The sequence below is a fragment of the Lissotriton helveticus genome, chromosome 1_2 (assembly GCF_964261635.1).
Source record: "Lissotriton helveticus chromosome 1_2, aLisHel1.1, whole genome shotgun sequence".
NCBI classification, from domain to species: domain Eukaryota; kingdom Metazoa; phylum Chordata; class Amphibia; order Caudata; family Salamandridae; genus Lissotriton; species Lissotriton helveticus.
Genome location: NC_136058.1, coordinates 287,360,567 through 287,370,101, shown reverse-complemented (window position 1 = coordinate 287,370,101; position 9,535 = coordinate 287,360,567). Strand labels below are relative to the sequence as shown.

General features: G+C 43.8%; 1 non-coding gene across 1 annotated transcript; it reads left to right on the top strand.

The window, feature by feature from the left end:
* The first annotated feature begins 9,136 nt into the window (after positions 1-9,136).
* On the top strand, positions 9,137-9,286 carry LOC144808078 (U12 minor spliceosomal RNA). Its single transcript, XR_013606615.1, has one exon. It is a non-coding gene; the product is annotated as a U12 minor spliceosomal RNA (small nuclear RNA).
* Positions 9,287-9,535: the final 249 nt, after the last annotated feature.

The window sequence follows — 9,535 nt, the reverse complement described above, 5'->3', positions numbered from 1 at the left end:
TCGGGGCACCTGAATCGTTTTTACCTGTGGTTGAGTCTTTCTTGGTCTTTCTTTCTGCGTCTGTGGAGTTAAATCAGGTGTTTTGGGGTTATCGTCAGGCAAATAAGGACACTCGTTTCGCCAGTGTCCAATTTCTCCGCACTGGTGACAGGGAAATTTCTTCATAGCTTCTTCTCTGCTCATTTTGGGCCGGGGCTTACCTCCTCCCCCACCCCCAGGACTTTGGTTCTGAGTGTTTTTGGCCATATTACTCAACTGTTTTTCCTGCTGTTCTGCGAGCTTCACTTGAGCCCACATAACCTTCTCTTTGAGGGCCTTTTTCTTTTCTGCCATTTCGTCCTCGCAGTACTTCGCGTACCGCAGGACCTCGTCTACCTTTTTGGTATGCCAACAGATTTTATTATCCTTTATCCACTGACAAATTTCGGGTCTTAAACCGTTTACAAACCTGTAAATGAAATGCGTCATATCCTTCATCTCGATGTTATCTATACCACTGTATGTTTTAAACACCTGCAACAGCCTTTCATAATAGGAGTGCACTGTCTCGTCTCTTTCCTGCGTTGTTCTATCTATCCTGGTCCAATCTGTTTCCTTTGCGGGCACCTTATTTTTCAAATGCTGAATTACTTGTTCGTATTTTTTCATCACTTCAATCGACGGCTCCCCTGTGTTAGAGTCCCTGGGGTACTCCTCACTAGGCCAGGCTATGGCTATTTTACACTCGGTCCATAGATCTACCGGGACCACAATATCGAAAAATCCATCCAGGTCTTTCCACAGGCATTTCTGCACCTTTACGAACCTTTCCACCTGCCGGTACCAGTCAACTGGCTTTTCGCGCAATTTCGGGAAATCGTTAGTAAAGGACACAATATCCTGTCTGGACCATGGAACGTGCACATACCTCCCACCCGGTACTTCACGCATGGGGCATAACTGTTCGGGCTTGTCTACTTCTCTCAAAGCGAACTCAGGGGTCGTTTGTCTGGATCGAGCCTCATCTTTCTTTCGTGCCCACCTGCTTTTCCATTTTTCCACGTCTCCCCATTTTTGCAGAATTGCTAGCAGCTCTTTAATCTGCAACTTTTTCCCTGATACATTCAAGTTCTCTATATCTTTGTCTGAGAATTCAGCTCTGTAAGGTTTTTGCAAGGGCTTGGATCTTGAAATATCTACCCCCATACTAGCTGCAGTGTCTGTCAACTTTTCGTGGAGCACCCTGGTACTTCTGGTAAGGCTTTTACATATAAACAGCAACTCTTCTTCAGAGTAGGTATTTAATCTGTCCAATCCCACATTTTCTGCCATTAATTCCTCTATTTCTACCCTCAGTTTGTAGAGGTCTAAATGTTTCGTTTGCGGAGTCTGTTTTTCTAATTCACGACTCCAATTTTCAATTTCTTCCGGAGTTACCAGAGAGACACTCCTAGTACCTGACGTTGATTCTAATTTAATTTCTTTCGCATTAAAAGGGTTATGCCTCTTCTGCACTCCCTTCCCGGTCTGTTTGTTTGGCAGGTCCAAGAACACAACCTCGGACTCGCACTCACTGGACTGATCGTCTATCAGTAGGGGCTCCTGCCTTGGTGGGGCCATGATTGGATTAATAACTGGAGGGTTTGGGCTTCCCTGATTATTCCCATACAACGGAACCACTGGTCCAATTGTTACCGGAATAGTCAAAGCCTCAGGACTGGTATTTAACTGGGAGATTTTCTGAATTATTTCTGTTCTCTGTCTAGCTAGGGCCTCTTGCTCCCTCTCATCTAGTACTCTTCCTAATGTCCGGTCAGGTATCATCTGTGGGGTCAGGTGAGGGGTAAAACTCGGGGCAGTAGGATGCGTTTCACTTGGTCCTCCACCATAATTTGGTTTTGGGAACCAAGTTCCTGTGCCAAATGACCTGCGCTCTTCCCCATAGGGAGGCTGTAAAAAGGGCATCCCTGAACTTAATGGTTTCTCTTCGTTTTCATAAAGAGGTCCGGGGAAAAAGGCTCTTTCACGGGAATATTTTTCCTCCGGGCTCACGGGCACTCTAGGATATATATCTCGTACCTCCGCGGGTCCGGGATTCTCAAAATAGGGCAGTACCTGACCACCTCCCCCCCTACTTAGGGATCTGTCCTCCTCCTTAATAGATGGACGCTGGGGATTTTCTCCTGTACTGGAAGGTCGGGCTCCCTCATTATAAGGGGGCGGACTTCGCGTAAAGATGTCATCTAATAATTCATCGTCTGACTCCCCCAGGGCCCCCCAATGCTTACTCTTTTCTGTCCTTTTCTCTCCTGCAGAAGGGGTACATGCTGGCATCATGGGAAACAGACCCTCAACAATCATGCTCTGTCTCCACTGTTTCATCCTTTTATCCCTGGTCTCTTGTTTCAGCCTTGGGTACCACTTGGTCAGACCTTTGTCCATTCGAGGTTTCTCCCTTTCGAAAGACTCAATCTCCCATTCCTCTAATGCCTCATACTGCGTTAGTCTCGGTCTGGGATGCAATTCATTCATTCGGGTTCTCAAATTAAATAAAATCCTACCATTGAAAGTACCGTCTAACGGAAAAGCCAATATTCCGTCATCTTTTGTGTACTTTACCCAATTTTCAAACCACACACAGGTATTGTACCCTCGATCAAACATCATGAAAGAGGCGGGCGTATTGGGTGGTGGGACAATAACGCCCTCTCTGGATTTAATCGGTTTGTCCGTTTTGAAGTAATTCTTTACCTTATTTACAAGAGACATTTTTCTCTTAGTTCCGTACATAATATCGTATCTATTGGCTTTCCACTGATCCCTTTCAAACCCTTGGCTTCTTGGATCGGGTCTAGTCTCTGGACAATACGAATGCCACATACGATTTCTACGCTTAACTTTGTTTACAATGGAAGAGGTGTGGCGCCGCGGCCAGGGCGACTGACGCTGGAATCTGGGGACCACGGTTCGATCCCCGGCTCCGGCGGCAGGTTAGCCCAGCACCATGTGACTCTGGGCAATAGCTCGCTTAATCTTCCCGACGGCCCCCCAGCGCCTAGAGACCCTTACGGGTGATTGTGCGCTTTACAAATGTGGACTTTACTTTACTTTACCTCCAATCAGAACGCGTCTTGCAATTCCGCGCGACCAATAGGGTGCACGTGTTCAAAATAGTTTTGACCAATGGGTGCGCGGCCCCTTCGTGAGACAGTTCTCACTCTTCGGCGCTCACCCCTCCTTCACAATTCCAGCCCCGCTACCCGCCCGCTGTTTCTACCAATCCCAGCGCGGCACGGAGTGACGTCAGAGACGCTTCGCGGCTGACTCCCTCCCTTCACAAGGTAACGGAAACTTTCTTTCTTTCTAAAGTGCTAGTGCTTGGTTATTTTTACAACGAATACACATTCGCCACAGTGCTCAAGTGTCTAGACAGAGAAAGAGTTATTTTACTGCAAGTAAAATACTTCCATTTACTTTTCACACGCTGCGGGTAAATCTCTTCCGCCTACCCTTCACTCTAGCATCGGTGAACCTGTTATTTCCCTAAACTCATCCACTTCTCCGGGATATATCTGAGTCTAAGGTTTCCCAGCGGACCCCTCTGCTTTCACCCAAGCTCCGATGAACCTGCTACTCTTCCGATGTGACCCTTACTAGGTTACGCCACTATGGGAATTTTGCCAATGAACCTCGTTACTGACATTTATTCATACACGTATTCAAAAAAACCCTAGTTAGTGCTTCCCGGTTGTACCTAACCTGCACCTAACTTTCCTTAAGCCTGCGACCTCAAGGCAAATGGATTCTATTCACCACTTTGCCATTCAATTCCCCGGGGAGTTCGGACAACACTGAACGAGACGGTTTACAAATGCATGGATTAATACATATAACAATATAAGAACAAGAATAACAATGATAAAACAATTCATAAATTTCAAAGCAGCGTATTCTCAAGAGAATGATCAGGTCCCTCGGAACGGCCACTCTTATAGCAGCATCAATATACTAGCAGCTACCGACTTGACTAGACTAACTAGTCCTACCTAACCTTTAACTAGTCCCTAACCATACCTCTGCTACCAGAAAAACTGATAGAGCGCGCGAGGTCACCCAACCAATAATTTCCCCGCTTCCGGCCCATATATTTCAATTCACCATATACATTGACCGGGTGACTTCACGGGCTGCTACCAATTTGTGTGAATTCCCTACTGTTATTACTCAGCGTACCCGACTTACCATCCACCGACACGGGTACCTATGACCACAATGGATCAGGGAGCTAGCTGTAAAAGGAAAGGCAGCAAAATACCACTCAAAATTTTACATTCAATACCTTTGTAAAATGACCACGGACAACTGGAAGTTTTAAAGTCTTTATCTAAAGTTCGTTTTCTGAAAGCATGAGATTTACAAGAATAAGGCAATCGATAATCAAGATAACGAAAAGTACATAACTATAGAGAAATAAAGTCAGGGTAATCATGGAAATACTAAATATGGGATGCAACAGGAAACGCTATGCATTTAGGGTAAAAGTTCTTTGGACAGTTTAAGAAAGGCCGTTCTAGACCATATCAGGAGATGACAAACTGCAATGCAAAATATGATTTCTAACAGATAGGGTAACATGGGAACACGTTATGAAAATATGCAAATGACTTTACGATTCAATAGTTGCGGCAAAAGCATGGAAAAGTCAACATATGCAAAGGTGTGTCTTTATTAAAGCAAAGACAGGAAAAAATAGAAAGGTGCAAGTTTCAAAGAATTTAGAGCAATATTTACCTAGACTGGTGTGGAAACCAAACCCTGGCCACGGGTCAGTTAAGGACAGGAAACCCTCAAGGAAGGATACCCCTCAAAGGACAGCAGGTGCAGAATGGACACCCAGGACAGAACAGGAAACCCTCAGGACAGGAGTCAGGACAGGACCTCAGGACAGGACAGGAAACCCTCAGGACAGGACCAGCACCCGCAGTTCGGAAGCAACGCCTGCGCTCCACCCTCTCTGCAGCTATCGATCAAGACCCCGATTGGGTCAGCAAACTCCCAGCAAAGTGCTTCGCCAGCACTTTAAGGTTCAGTAGAACCTTAGTCTATGGTAAATTTCGGACAGAGTACTCCGCAGTGCTCTGTATCTTCAGTCACCTATTGAGTGCGATGGGTCAGTGACAGGTCAGCTAAACCAGACAAGTCGGACGACTTCCCTAGGTGAACCCAGGGTAGATATACAGTTTGGGGACGGTGTACCACCCCCCAATGTTGCAAAGTGTCAGAATCCCTCAATTTGGATTGGTCCTAAGATAGGATTTGGGTAACACACCAATCAGAACAGACTATTTGGAGGCCTTATTTACATCTCTGGGCACCGCCTAGCAAGATTGGGGTTCCCATGAGAAAATCGCGCAGCATACATGGAAAGAATACATTTTAGCAACATAATGGAACAATATCGTGATGCTGCGGGGCGAAGGTACAGCTTCCCAGGGTGGCTTCTGGTATCAACCTCCTTTGGCAGCAATTCAATGCCATGATGGCTCCTGGCGAGTCTGCGCACAAGTACCCTCCAAGATGGTCTCCCCAGCCCAGCCCCCTCCGAGTCGAGGATACATGAAAAGTAAGCGAAAACAAATTAATACATAGAAATAACGATATGAAAACACATCATTGGGTTTGTACTTTCAACTTATCACTAAAATTTATACTTATGCAGTCTAAATGTTAGCTACATATACACAAGCACAAGAGCAATGGCACGAGCAGTACCACGTTATGGCCAAAGCTATGTATTACGCATGCGCAACTATTTCCCTCCAAACCTGCAAACACGTCAGGACACGTGAGTGTGACTGACGCATGCGCAGGAGCTATTTTAAAGCAGCGGCCATTTTTAGGACTCAAATTAGTCGTATTAGAAATACACATAGGCAAGCTTCATTGATTTCGTTTTAAACATGAAATAAACGTTAGTAAGACGTACAAATTATTACCTGGTTATACATGGACGAGGTTCATGACAAAAGCAAGTCGCAAATGCGAAGCTTTGCTTCATCAGGACCATATAAGTGTTTAGTTTTCCAGCACAATATCCTTGGTAAAACAACATCAACTGTTGCATGGCTAAACACTTATAAGGTCCCAAAGGCGAGACCTATTGGCAATGCCAATGCTTGTTTCTGGTAGTAATGGGATCGCAGTAGGAAACCTCAAGAAAAAGTAGTTATGGTTACAGAGCTCAATAAGACGTTTATATATACATGATTTGTCTGCATAGTGTTAATTTGGCGTTTTACAGCTGAAAGAATCATGCTACTGACAGATGTAACAAAATGGACTGAATAAGCAATGCAAAAAATAGTAATCCATCTTGTTATTTGTTGATAAAATACATAAAATATCTCTTACAGGACAAACAATTTTTACCAATTTCTAAAAATATGGTTTAAATTCAATGCAAATAGATTAACTGTGGTATGGTTACACTTAAACATAACAACCAGTGACGCCATGCCCCCATAAAACCTGAATAATACAAGGTGAAATATGTTTGCATGTCGGCAGCATCAACATTATGTTTTTTAGGACCTGGGCCCTTTTTTTCCACTATCAAAATGACTCAGAGTACGAGGCACAGGAGGCAGACCGTAAGTAAACATACAACAAGCATTGGCATAGCCAATAGGTCTCGCTCTTGGGACCTTATAAGTATTTAGTTATGCAGCACAATATCCTTGGTGCAACAACATCAACTGTTGCATGGCTAAGCACTTATAAGGTCGCAAATGCGAGACCTAGTGGCTATGCCAATGCTTGTTTAAGTATGTGACATTCCTTCTGCTGTTCAGGATTTACAAATCCCAGTTCACTATACACGGGATAGCCCATGCTGCTGCTGTGAGTGCCTTTTCACATCTTCATTAACTATATAATAAACAGCCAGGTTCACTGGAATCATGCGATTCCACGGCCGCTTTGTTTTCTGCATATTTACTGCATGTGCCACATATTTATTTATTTTATTTATTTTAAGGTTTTATAGAGCGCGAACTTGACCCGTGAGGGTATCAGAGCGCTTTACAGGTTCATAGAGTAATACAGAAAAGACGGTTATCACATGAGAGCAATACATCGGAGGGCTATACAGAATCAAGGGTCATACGGTAGGCAGGGTGTCAAAGGGAACTGTGCAATGGAGGGAGGGGGTGAGAGCTGTACATAGGAACATTTTACAGAGTAGAGGGTCATACAATAGGGAGGATATTGCAGGGGTGCTCGCATTTAAAATTGGATAGACCAGCATTGCGATGGCTCCTTTCCATGAAGCATTTGCAATATATTGGCCTCTGTCTAGAGACACAGTGGGTGACAAGCGATTGGTTGGAATGCTACCCCAAGCGATTGCAACGGGTTAAAGTACTCCTACCATTACTTTTTGGGTGTGTGCTTACCAGTAGTATGCCTGGAAACCTTAGACTGGCACACATTTCTAAGCCCACTACTGCCAATGATTGCAAATTCCAAAAAGTAGAACTGCACCCATTAAAGGATCACTTCTCTAGGTGTAGATTACTATGTGGCAAACCAGTCACTATATGGACCAGACTCACAAACGTAGCGTACACTTTTGGGTAAATGTAATCCAAAAGTGTAATTTTCATGCCCGGGGGACTAGTCACAGATTACTTTTTGTATTACTGCAAAAAGCTATTGATAAACTGCACTTCTAATATACTACTACACATCAAAAAATACATGTATTACTTTAGAAGTGCAGTCTGTGAGAAGCATTTGTTAGTAGGCTTGTATGGCTATTGTAGTGCTACAAAATGAGCTTCTGAATATCCCCAGGCCCTTTATGTAAAGCCTAAAGCAGTCATGTAAATCCTAAAGGTGGCCAAGATTAGGTTTGTAGATTAAGAAAATCTACTGAATCCATCACAAGGCGGTGCTTGTACAGAGCACATCCTGAACTCTCATGCAATAACAAAATAAAAGGAGGCTCCGATATAAAAAAGTTTGGACAAGCAGGGTAGCTGTATTCATTCAAGGTTTTGTTTAAACACTTTGAAATTCAGCAGCCAGATGTATATACCCGTCACTCCTTGCTGGTTGACAGCAAAGGTCACCGGTTGTGTTTTATTCTTGGTTCAGGAGGAAAAAAGTTCAGGCCCAACGCCGGGTACCCGGACCCCAAATAATAGCCAAAATAGAATTTATAGGGGAGAGGAAGAGTCACACTTCAAACACCTCCCTTAAACTACGCCTCTGTGGGTAGAACAGTCTCCAAGAATAACGGACAGTGGGTTTAATATAACACGAGTAAGGCTTACTGCGTACTCAGGAACATAAAGCTATGTGGTTCACAGGTACATTTGACAACTACAACATAAGAAAGAAACATCACCACCCAATGAAATCGACATACCATGCACAAAGGGAACTCTATAGCAGGCCTCATGGGGAACAACTCATGGCCCATACTACAAATGGCCGCAGTCGGGGGAGAGCGGGGGCTCACTAAAGAAGCCATATTAACAGACAAATTCCTTTTGGAAAATCAGCATTGTTTAGCAAGCTACCTCTACTTGAAATAAACCTTCATCTGCTGTGTGATCTGCAGGTTTTAACAACAAGCATTGGCATAGCCAATAGATCTCACCTTTGGGACCTTATAAGTGTTTAACCATGCAACAGTTTATGTTATTTCACCAAGGATATTGTGCTGCATAACACTTATATGGTCACAAAAGCGAGACCTCTTGGCTATGCCAATGCTTGTTAAATGAGCAACTAGGGAAATCCTTAACGCCTTATGCGTAATACTTGGCAGGGCTGCTTTCTCTTCATGCTGGTAATCCGACTATCTGCAGCCAAGAAGCTTCCTCAACGTCTACGGCGTTCATTGTTATTGCAGAGGGCGGCCTGCATTTCCCATGAGACAGCGCGACTTTCTACATTTACATAGTTTTGAGAAAAGGTCATGTTACTAATTTTCAATGATTTGTGGTTAAACAGTGCCCTTTTATCACACATTTTAAATACAATCAACTAAACAGGATTTATTTTTAAAAACGTAAAATGGCGATAATAACTCGCTCTCACTTACTAGGGTTTTTATCGTTCAGCGCTATCTACCTGTTCAGCTTTCTGTATGCCTTAAACTAATGAGTAAGGAAAATAACGATCTTGGGTGACGCCAGGATCCTCACTCAAAATGTGAGCGGAATTTTTGAACGGGTACAGGTCGTCCCGTGGGTGACCCGCCTACTTAGCAGGATGCCCTGGTGCAGCGATCTGCCCGGCCCCATTCTTGTTAAATAAAAGATAATCAAGGGAATTGAAATATATAATCTAAATCTTTGAAGATCTTTGAAGAATATTATACGTCACTTGCTAAAGTGAGACTTTAGAGTTGAGTAAAACGCTCCCTAGTTCTGTATTTCCGGTGTGATATTTTATAGACGAACGGTTATTTTTTCAGGTCTGGCTTTTAAATAAAATATACATATTGTAGCGTTCTAGTTTATGCACGTCACGTAGACGTGACGTG